At 39.7% G+C, this 11,425-nt stretch overlaps 1 long non-coding RNA gene and 3 other non-coding genes across 21 annotated transcripts in view; all 4 read left to right on the forward strand.

Annotated features, from left to right (window-relative positions):
* LOC132000265 (uncharacterized) overlaps positions 1-11,425 on the forward strand; it is an 84,850-nt gene that overhangs the window by 32,887 nt on the left and 40,538 nt on the right. For 15 of the 18 annotated variants that reach the window (XR_009399221.1, XR_009399233.1, XR_009399226.1 and 12 more), the window contains 3 exons: positions 2,662-2,748; positions 4,835-4,921; positions 6,548-6,622. This is a non-coding gene — a long non-coding RNA (uncharacterized LOC132000265). Of the gene's footprint in view, positions 1-533; positions 641-1,051; positions 1,299-2,661; positions 2,749-4,834; positions 4,922-6,547; positions 6,623-11,425 lie in introns of those variants that run through there. The other 3 variants (XR_009399225.1, XR_009399220.1, XR_009399223.1) reach the window with 3 other exon arrangements.
* On the forward strand, positions 527-598 carry LOC132000512 (small nucleolar RNA SNORD113/SNORD114 family). The gene has a single exon (XR_009399364.1). It is a non-coding gene; the product is annotated as a small nucleolar RNA SNORD113/SNORD114 family (small nucleolar RNA).
* LOC132000513 (small nucleolar RNA SNORD113/SNORD114 family) lies at positions 3,331-3,405 on the forward strand. The gene has a single exon (XR_009399365.1). It is a non-coding gene; the product is annotated as a small nucleolar RNA SNORD113/SNORD114 family (small nucleolar RNA).
* On the forward strand, positions 7,217-7,289 carry LOC132000524 (small nucleolar RNA SNORD113/SNORD114 family). The gene has a single exon (XR_009399376.1). It is a non-coding gene; the product is annotated as a small nucleolar RNA SNORD113/SNORD114 family (small nucleolar RNA).

Consider the following 11,425-nt stretch of genomic DNA (forward strand, 5'->3'; position numbering starts at 1 on the left):
CAGGCTCCCTGCTGAGCAGAGAGCCCGATGCGGGGCTCGATCCCAGGACACTGGGATCGTGACCCGAGCCAAAGGCAGCGGCTTAATCCACTGAGCCACCCAGGCACCCCTGCTGTTCTCTTTATAAAAAGTGTACTTTAATTCATGCAACAAAAACACTATAGCTGATTTAATTATTCAGTGGTACTAAAGATTTTAGTTTTTACCTTTGTGGGTAAGGAGCCTAGAGACTGTAGTAGATTATAGTCAGAATTCATGTCCTCAATTTGGGTGGTTCGGTATGGCATTATGTCAAAGGAATAAATGCTTAACACCTAAGTAAAATGAAAAGGTGCCACAGAGGGACCAATAGTGGAAACTAAACAATGTTCCAACTCAGAACAATTAGCGTTTGTTAAAAATCATGGAGGATTTTTATTCATTTTTAGGGCTTTTAATGTTAATAGTTTGTATCATGGTTAATTTAAACATTTGTTCAGTGATAAAGATCTAGGCCATTTATCCTTCAACTGTCAGGGAGCAAGTTTGGACCAATGATGAGTATCCTGGGGTGTCTGAATCAATGATTTTGATTAAACCCTATAACTCTGAGGTCAGAAACCTAGTTAATGCCTATATGGTTAATCAGCTTACAGCAGAGGTTAGTAATATTCAGCCTTTTGTTCTTAAGTTGTGAAGGTTCATAGGTCTGGATTGTCGCACTCTAAGTGAATTAATAAATGAATAAATAAACACAGAAATAAAGCAGAGAGCCATATGTCCCCCAATTACGAGAACGTGTAATGTGTTTTTTTATTAATATTTTCTGAAGTATCCAGGATATATCCATAATATCCATAATATATTGATTAAATCTGATCCCTGTTTGGGACAGGAACATACGCAGATGAGTACCGGGAAATCTGCGTGCGTTGTTCTGTGTGGTCTTCAAGTTGCTGGTTGCTTGTTGAAAACAAGAAAACATGCTCTGGTTGGTTATAGCCAGGGGTAATGAGTATATGAACAGCTGTTAATTCTATTTCAATTTCTAATCCACTTTGTGTGTTTGTAGATATTGATGATACTGCGAGTGAATGTATAAATACATTTATGCCTCAACCAATTATTTTGAAGAGGGTACAGCAGGATTTTCTCAACCCCTCATTACTGACATCTTGGGCTGGATAATTCATTGCCTGGAAGGCCGTCTGTACATTGTAGAATGTTTAGTAACTTCCCGGCCTCTACTCGATGCCAGTATGGACAGCCCCTTCCCTGCCCTCGCCAGCAGTGACAGTCAGAAATATTTCCAGACATCGGTAAATGTCCTCTGGTAGCAGATTTTTTTGTCTTAGTTTTAGTCTTTAAAAAAAAAATTCTTCATTTAAATGCAGATTAGTTAACATGTATTAGTCATATCAGAGGTAGAAGTCAGTGATTCATCAGTCAGCTCTAACGCCCAGGGCTCACTCCACCACGTGCCCTCCTTAATGCCCGTCACCCAGTCACCCCGTCCCCCACTCACCTCCCCTCCGGCAGCCCTCAGTTTGCTTTCTAGAGTTAAGAGTCTGTTACGGTGTGTCTCCCTCTCTGTTTTCATCTTATTTTAGTTTTCCTTCCCTCCCTCTATGTTCATCTGTTTGTTTCTTAAATGCCACATATGAGTGAAATCACGTGGTGTTTGTCTTTCTCTGACTGACTTGTTTTGCTTAGCGTAATACCCTCTAGTTCAACCCATGTTGCAAATGGCAAGATTTCATTCTTTTTTGATGGCTGCATAGTATTCCATTGTATATCTATACCACCTCTTCTTTATTCATTCATCTGTGGATGGACATTTGGGTTCTTTCCATAGTTTGGCTCTTGTGGACATGCTGCTGTAAACATTGGGGTACAGGTGCCCTTTGAATCATTATATTTGTATCCTTTGGGCAAACACCTAGTACAATTGCTGGGTCGTAGGGTAGCTCTGTTTTCAACTTTTTGAGGAGCTTCCATGCTATTTTCCAGAGTGGTTGCACCAGCTTGCGTTCCCGCCAGCAGCGTAGGAGGGTTCCCCTTTCTCGGCATCCTCGCCAGCATCTGTCGTTTCCTGACTTGTTAATTTTAGCCATTCTGGCTGGTGTGAGGTGGCATCTCACTGTGGTTTCTGATTTGTCGTGGCATGAGTTATCACAGAGACTGTAAAATAAGGATTTATTTTATTTTATTTGTTTATTTTTAAAAGATTTTATTTATTTATTTGTCAGAGATAGCGAGAGCAGGAACACAAGCAGATGGAGTGGGTTGTGAGAGCGAGAAGCAGGTTTCGCACAAAGCGGGGAGCCTGATGTGGGTTTCGATCCCAGGACCCTGAGATCATGACCTGAGCCGAAGGCAGATGCTTAATGACTGAGCCATCCAGGCGCCCCATAAAATAAGGATTTAAATGTACCCAATTCTGCAAAAGAAACATCTGTTAAAATTATTTTTTGTTTTCTTTAAACTATTCATATGTAAGGATATTTTTGATAGGTACTGTTTTTATCCTTGTGTGGAAGATTCAGCAGTGGCTAGTACATTATTTAAATGTGAAAGCAGTGTACTAGAGTACTTAGAGAAGTACCGAAATGTATTACTACCTAATTCCACATACTTACCGTACATTAAGAACGTAGGTTAATTCTACTTTTTCCTCCACAGAATAACCGTAAGACAGCAGACTTACTCATTTTCTAAGAAACAACATCTTGGCAGTTAGCTCTGTGTGTAAAGACCGTAGACAGAAATGTAAGTAAGACTCAGAATTCCCGTCCCCGCTTGGGAGGCTTTGTTCGTGAGTGTATGTTTGAAGAATCAGCGTCCATAAAAGAAATGAAAATCTCCAAATATGGACCAGTGATGGGAATATGTCATCAATATTACTTTTCATCTAAGTTGGCACACTCGAGGTGTTTAAAGTTCGCAAACTCGAGATAGTCGTTTCATTCATTCTCAGAACTACTTGATATTTCATTTTATCGACCTCCACAGAGGACTCGAACATTTCCATATGTGGCAGCCTATAAGCCAATGGAAGACTTTGTTTTGAGATGGGTTAGAGGTGGTGGTCTCATCACTTTTCATTGAAACATCTTTAAAACATGGGCAAATTAAATCAAACCACAGAAGGACCAATGGTGAATGTGGATTTGCTACGAGGCATGGATAATAATTGATCACATGTGTTCTCTGAGGTCCATTGTAAAAGGAGACTGAGTCGGCTTCCTTTGTGGGAAAAGGGCCACTGGTGGGAAGATCTTGTCCTGGAAATTTATGATTGTATTGTTCAATTCCTGGAGAAATAAAGAGATAAAGGAAGAAAAGCGTGCCTGGACCAATGATGAGTACCATGGGGTATCTGAAACAGGAGTTTTGATTAAACCCATATGCAACTCTGAGGTCCGTTACAAAGAGACACGTAGTTATTTCCTCGGTGGGAAAGGAGCACATGGTACCTTGTGCTTGGGCTGTCTGGTGCTTAGTGATGCACCGTATTTTATTATAAAATTAACTCACAAATTAAAAAAAAGTGTGTCAATGAAAAAAATAGGACAAGTTTTACACTCATTATTAAGGAATATAATATAACATGGAGTAGTAGTATTAAAATTTGGCTGAAACTCTGATTTCTTATAAATTAATAGTAAGTGAAAGGGTTATATGGGTATTTGTCCATAATACTCAGGAGTGTTTGTTGGTGCTGGGTTGCTGACTGATTCTTTTATTAAGGAAATGGCAGCACATTTACTCTATACTAGTTGGTTAAATGACCACATAGCTGAGAGCCAAGCAGAGACCAATGATTAGGATGATTTATAGGAGAACAGTCATTGTTAATCCAGTCTTTTTAAAACTTACTTTTATTAAAACAATAAAAAAGAAGGGGCGCCTGTGTGGCTCAGTGGGTTAAGCCGCTGCCTTTGGCTCAGGTCATGATCGCAGGGTCCTGAGATCGAGCCCCACATCAGGTTCTCCGCTCAGCAGGGAGCTTGCTTCCTCCTCTCTCTCTGCCTGCCTCTCTGCCTACTTGTGATATCTGTCTGTCAAATAAATAAATAAAATCTTTAAAAAAAAAACAATAAAAAAGAAGCAAGTCTGTTATTGACGGTGAGGACTATGGCCAGACGTAAATTTTGTACAGTGTTTTTGCCCAGTAGATAAGATTAGAGTTATTAGTGTCTTTGTGTAAGGGAAAGAAGGTATAATTTTATATATCAATCTATTTTTAAAAAGTCAGCAAACCATGGACCAATTAGCACCACATGTTTAAGTATGAGGATTTTGATTTCTTTTACTTTTCCAATGACAGATAGTCTAGGAAAAACTTGAGGCTTTTCTGTTTTTTGAAAGGTATATTGAGTCCTTTCCAAATTGTTGTAATTTGGTTCTGGGTTGGTGTTTAACCATTCCGAGTCTTCTTTAGAAAGCTGGTATTATGATTCACCGAATAGTAAAATCAGCCAGTAAATGAGTGAATCCATAAATCCATAAATACATGTAGCGGAGGATAGAACCAAGAAACAAATTAAACATGTTAAAGTCTACACAGGTGATCTTGCCCCCCCCCCTTCGTAGGTAGCAAATAAAGTCAGATGTCTCTAATTGGTAATTTTTATTTTAGTTTGTGTTGAGCAAGGAATTCAATAGTATTCCTATTATTCAGTAGAAATTTAAGTGAGAGAGTACCGTCCTTGGGAAGATGATGAGAATGTGGTAGGAAATAGAGCTGCTGGTTCACTGTTCCCCTTCACAAATTTCAGTTTAAAAAAGAGACCTCTGTTTTCATTGTGTTTACAAGTTGACTTTCCGTCCCCCCTTCTTCCTTTGTTTGTAGAATGAACACAAAGCCGATTTTATCATTCTCTAATCCGGAAGACCTGGCTGATAATTCTGGGACTAAGAAGCTTAAAAACTTATACATGTAAATATCAATGCTCGTGTTCAAGGCTTAGGTAGGGTTATTTATGGGAGTCCATGGAATTAGTTCAATAGAATAACTAGTTAAATGCCATATAAAATTAAGGAATGCCAGTCCCAACCCTGGGACTGGAAAGTGTCACGAATTAAAATTTATATTTACTTTGACTCATCCGAACTGTGGACCATTAGTAAAGTGATGGAGGGCTTTTCACGTATTCTCAAAGCACTGTATCTTCTCATTTAATATTCTTGCCCCATTTGCTTAATGCATTCCTTCACGGGTAACGATCTCAATTATTAACCCTTGCAGCTAGAATGCCTCCGAAGATGGCAGATGTCACTTTTGTCCCTTGTGGGTTGAGATGATAGGTCTCTGGTTGTTGATGACACCAGCTTTCATGTGTGGGCAAGTCAGGTGACAAGGAGCAGGAGTGCCCTGGTCCTGAGTTAGGGCCCGAGACTGAAGGCAGTGTGCTGAGCAATCCCTCTGTGTAAACCAGAGGTTCCTTGTGACACGTGAGTGACTGTTTGCTCTCCACAAACTCGGGCAATGAAGAGATCTTGGTTGTCTTTCAGGGTTTTGTTCTCAGTTTTGTGTCATTAAAGCTTATTGATTGTTTAACTGTTGTCCACGAATCTGTGAATGAATGAGCCCATTCAAGAAAGCGTAAGTGAGTGAAGAGGGAACGGGCTGGGCCCCCTCAGTGATGAGTACTGGTGGAGGTTTTCCAACCCACACCTTTGAAGAAGCCTTCCGGAGCTCTGAGGTCCCTTCCGGAGAGCGAACCCGTCAATATTCTCTGTAGAAATTCGCTTATAGGAGAAGTTAGGAAAATTCAATAAACTTGCCCCAGGCTTTTGTGGTTCATGGATATGGATTGTATTATTTCAAGTGAATCAATGCATGAATGAATAAAGAAATGAGTCCATGAAACACTGAAAGCCTCCTCATGGGACAATTAGCAGAGCGCAGTGAACACTATTAATATCAATACAGTCTTGAAGGAAAATGGAAAGGCTCATTCTGTAATCCCCTTTTAGATGGAAACATATTAGTGTCTGTAGCTCAGGGCCAGGGTTTGGCACTTCTGCAGCTTGCGGCGGGGGTGGGGGGTGGGAGCGCGGTTAAACTAAGAGAAAGGAAGGTGTTTGCCTCATTCAATAATCTGTTAGATAACCACCTTTTTTATTTTCTTAAGATTTTATTATGTATTTAACAGAGAGAGAGACAGACAGCGAGAGAGGGAACACAAGCAGGGGGAGTGGGAGAGGGAGAAGCAGACTCCCCACTGAGCAGGGAGATGGACTCTGGGCTGGATCCCAGGACCCTGGGATCATGACCTGAGCTGAAGGCAGATGCTTAACGCCTGAGCCCCTCCAGGCGCCCCATAACCATCTCTGTAATACGTGTTGACGCAGGTGGATAAATGTAACCATTACAGATTGAATCTTGGGCTTAGGTGGTAGACTTGATAGTATTTCTTATATTTTTGATCACTAAGAATTCCGTACTTGATTAATAAAGAATTGCATGTTTGAGCCAAAGTTCTTACTGGTATCTAGCTCTTTCTGATTGACAGCCATTAAAAAACGCTAAATGTAGCCGTATCTGCTTTTTCCTATCCAGAGTGAACAACAGCATGGCTGACTCAGTCATTCGCCGGAGTCATTACAGTCGACCAGGAGGGGAAGCCTGAGAGAAGTGAGTCCTGTAGTTTGCACTCTCTTGTTTGTTCATGGGTGTTACCTGAAGAATTTCAAAGTAAATAATGGTGTACTGCACACACTAAATAAATAAAACTCTCCAAGTGTGGGCTGGTGATGGGAATGTGTTATAAACCAAAAATGATGTTTAATCTAAACTAGTACGATGAAGGTAATTTTAAAAGAAGGTAGAAGGTCTATAATTTATTTCCAGAGCAGTTTAATAGTCTTTATTTTTTGCCATGGCTGGTTTAAGCATTCCCATATGGGTAGAGCTAGCCGACAGCTCTTCGGGGGCAGCCCAGAGGTGAGTGAAGATGGTGGTTTCGTTATTTTTCGTTGAACCATCTTTGATAAACGGACAAATTAAATGAGAGAGGGCCACATAGGAAGCAGTGCTAAATGTGGGTTTGCCAGAAAGGCAGGGAATTTGACTCATCTGCATGTGTAGCTTTGAGCACCATTACAAAAAGATGAATTCGCTCTACGGGGGAAAAGCCCAAAATTCGAGGATCTTGTTTTTGGAATTTTGTGATTGTATTATTATTCATGAATCAGAAAACCAATCAATAAACAAAAAAATTTCCTAGCATGGACCAATGATGAATGTCATGGGGTTTCTGAAACAAGAATTTTGATTAAACCCGTCTGCAACTGAGGTCCATCACGAAGAAGCACCTCATTATTCTCTTTGTGGGAAATGAGCCTACAGCATCTTATTCGTGGGCTTTTGTGGTTTGGGGTATGAATTGCATTATTATAATACAATTAGCCCATGAATAAAGAAATATATCAATGAATAAAGAATAAGAGAGAGATGCATGCACTAGTTTTAAGGCATATAATGAAACGTGAGTAGTTACTAAAACCATTTTGAGATATTTAGTCTCAATAAATGAATAGTCAAGGTTTTTTATCACTTTAGTAAGTGCATGTGGTCAGCAGCGCATAAGAGTCCGTGTTTTGTGGCGAGGCGCATTGCTAGTTGATGATTTTATTAAGAAAAGGGAAATGCATTTACATAAGTAGTTGATTGAATAAACTGATGGAGAGGGAGACCACGGATCAGGGATAGTGATGTTTTATGCAGCCGCACTCATGGTTAATGCAGTCTTTGTATGCAGTTCTGTGTAAGCAAACAGATATTAAAGAATCAGTTTGCTATTCTTCTGGGTAATGACATAAGGACAGATGTAAATATTATTCAAGGAACTTAGCCAGGGTTGGGGGCTGACATATATTGCAGCATAATTACATGTGAGTAAATGTATTTGCATTTATGTCAAATTTTTTTAAAAAAGTCGGCCACCAGTGCACAAAGAGAAAGCATGCGGTTGCATGTGAAGACCATGATATATCATGTCTTACACAACTGATAAGCCATAGGCATTCAAAGAGCCCTAGGCCTTTCTAATGGTGCGCACAGACATTTTATAAATAATAAGTATTTTACTTCTGTTTTGAGAGTTGTTTAATTTTTGGAATTCTCTTAGAACAGTGAAGGGATGGCCTTATTATCCCATGAGTAATTAGATAGAACAGTTAGTGGGTGAATTAATAAATATATTAAGTAGGGTCAGGCTTGACTCCCCGGTGAGATAGTGCCCTGAATTGAATCTCCTACGTATCCAGTTCTGCACAAATAAAGTTCAAGAAAAAAGATGATCCTGGCTTTTACCTACATGGGTAGGAAGTCCAGACAGATATTCCTAATTATAATTATTTTTCTTTTGTTCAGTGCTAGGTTCGGCGGTGGTCATCTTATTATTTAAAATAAAAAATCACACAAATTAGTAAACATGACATAGAGCTCTCTCTTCCAGATGTTTAGAAAATAATGCAAATTAAGGTTTCTGGTTGATTTTCTTTGATCATTTAAAATAGTTCAAGGTAGACATTCTTTTCAAATTTTGCTTTACTCCCTAGAATGAGCACAATTTACCAAACTTGATTATTAATTATCATTTTTTAAAAAATCTTATTTATTGGTCTGACAGAGATCGCAAGTAGGCAGAGAGGCAGGCAGAGAGAGAGGGGGGAAGCAGGCTCCCCGCTGAGCAGAGAGCCCGATGTGGGGCTCGATCCCAGGACCCTGGGATCATGACCTGAGCCGAAGGCAGAGGATTAACCCACTGAGCCACCCAGGCGCCCCTAAACTTGATTATTAACTCATGGTGAAGAACTTGACTTTCTTCTCTTTGGGTAAAGAGAGAAGCAGAGATCAATGGAAACCACAGCCAGTGTTCATGAATTGCTTGGTCCTCCTCAGTATTCATTGGGGAGCTTTGAAAGAGTGAGCGTCTGCATACATGAACAGATTCAAAGGTGGTCATGTGTTGACCAATGATTAAAATACGTTATAAATTCAGAATTATGGTTAGTCCATTTCAGCATTACTGAATTTATTGAGATGAAGGATGAAAGGCATTTCAGTAATTTTTTAAAACACTCTCCCACTCCATTTTACTTTTGTTCTGCGGTGGATTACAACACTTCTCTGTTGGTTGATGTTATTATAGACCATGAACCCACTGAGGGGAGAACATAAGAAAATGAAATGTGTTGCCTTTTTCTTAGTCATGGTACAAAACGATGGGTCACCATACCATCTTTATTGATTTATTTATTTTTAAAAAGTTTATTTATTTATTTGACAGACAGAGATCTGACCTGAGCTGAAGGCAGAGGCTTTAATGCACTGAGCCACCCAGGCACCGTCCCCCCACCCCCCGGTCATTTGTAAAACATGGATGTGTAGTGAAAGAGCCCAAGTGGGGACCAGTGACTAAGGGAGTTGAGATGATGCAGGGAAACACATTGGCGACGCTGAGGCGCATTGCATGGAGAGAGCTAGCTCTGTAGCAAGTCAGCTTTCGTGGATGTATTCCTATCCTCAAGGACCTTCATTTTGTTTTCATAATTCATGCACGTTGACTGTAATAATTAGTGAACCAGCGAATAAGTCAGAACAGTGTATGAAATGAAGGTGCAGGATAACACGTGTGCATCCATGACGAGTGTGCGTGGGGCACCTGAATACCATTTTTGATTAAACCAGTCTCTAACTCTGAGGTCCACTGCATCTACGGGAAATGTGCATATAGATGAAATTAGAGATATGCAAGGTGGTCTTTATTTGTGTTGTTGTCTTGTTCACAACTATGAATTGTGTTATTATAAGGAAAGGATCAGTGAAGAGAAGGCCAGCACCTTATCTAATCAAGAAAGGAGTTAATGAATCAAAAATAATTATTAATATTTTTTGGAATTTTGAGTTAAAGTAGACTAAGGGTTCTCCTCCTTTGGGAACAAATAGATAGATATATGCGAACATCAGTGTTTTCTTCTGAGGTGGTAGTGAGTCAGTGACCTGTCTTATTTTGAAAAGGGACAGGAAACTTACTTACGTATTGCATAGTAATCAGCAATACGTAATAGTACATATATATTCAATTAAAATCTGGCAAATCATGATAAGCCCATTAGTATAAAATATTTTAATAAATAAGACTTAATATAATCAGTGATAAACCCCCACATACATTATTAAATAATTACTGAAACTTAGAAACGGTCTAAGTATCAACATTGGAAAGGAGAGTGTGGTAAGGGGTTCATGGACTTTTCTTTCAAAAGAAAAATGTAAAAATAAATAAATAACCAAACATGAAAGAAATATGTAGCTGTGTTTTATTGATGATTTCTGCAAGTGAAAAGCCAATGGATCCATTTCGTGTCACTCAGCCTTCTTGTGAAGTATCTCACTGCTCGCCGGGATCCGTGCCATTATTAGTAGCGCGTAAGAAGTTTCATGTCTCAGTCTATTATTTAAAAGAACGTAGACTATGGGTCAGTGAGGAGCGCGTATCCCATACAAAGGAGCACGGTAAAACCTGTTCTATCATCTTGAAGTCCACTTAAGTGAAAAATATCCAGGTCCCTCCATCAGGGAAAGATCATATAACCACCATTCTCTCAATCTATCTTGCTGTTGACATCTACATTCAAAAATAAAAATTCGCACCTTTGTAACACTAGCTACGTTTCAGACTGCATGTGGCCAGTGCTGCCGTCTTGAACGAGTGGTGCTCATGGAGACTTTTTCCATCACTGCAGAAAGTTCCGTCAGTACAGCAGGGCTGAGATGGCATGTCGTAGTACTCAGTTTTGGGTGGTTCACGGCTCTACCTTCTTGTGTTTTCTTTAGAAATAAAAGGTAGATGGGGTGCCTGGGTGGCTCAGTGGGTTAAGTTGCTGCCTTCGGCTCAGGTCATGATCTCAGGGTCCTGGGATCGAGTCCCATATCGGGGGCTCAGCTCATCAGGGAGCCTGCTTCCCCTCTCTCTCTGCCTGCCTACTCATGATCTCTGTCAAATAAATAAATATAAGCTGTTTAAAAATAAAAAAAGAAATAAAAGGTAGACAATTAAATTATCCTTAGAGTTATTCAAAAAGTGAGTAAATAAATTAATTGATAAACACAAGAATTCAATTAATGTTTGATATAGGACGGCTCATTGTTCAGATTGTTTCCTGAAATAAGAACTTAAATTCATCCCATTTTGCTCAAGTTTTCCCACTGAAGGAGAACCTGGACTTTTTACTCTTTGGTAGGTTATAGAGACAGATACCAGTAATGTGCTAGTTTTTTTTGTTTGTTTGTTTTGGGTGGTAGATTATAAAAGATCATCTTTATGATATTTCACATTAAAAATTGAGTGATTCAGGGGTACCTGGGTGGTAGGTTAAGCCTTTGCCTTTGGCTCAGGTTATGATCCCAGGGTCCTGGGATCGAGCCCCA

The sequence above is a fragment of the Mustela nigripes genome, chromosome 13, assembly GCF_022355385.1.
Source record: "Mustela nigripes isolate SB6536 chromosome 13, MUSNIG.SB6536, whole genome shotgun sequence".
NCBI classification, from domain to species: Eukaryota; Metazoa; Chordata; class Mammalia; order Carnivora; family Mustelidae; genus Mustela; species Mustela nigripes.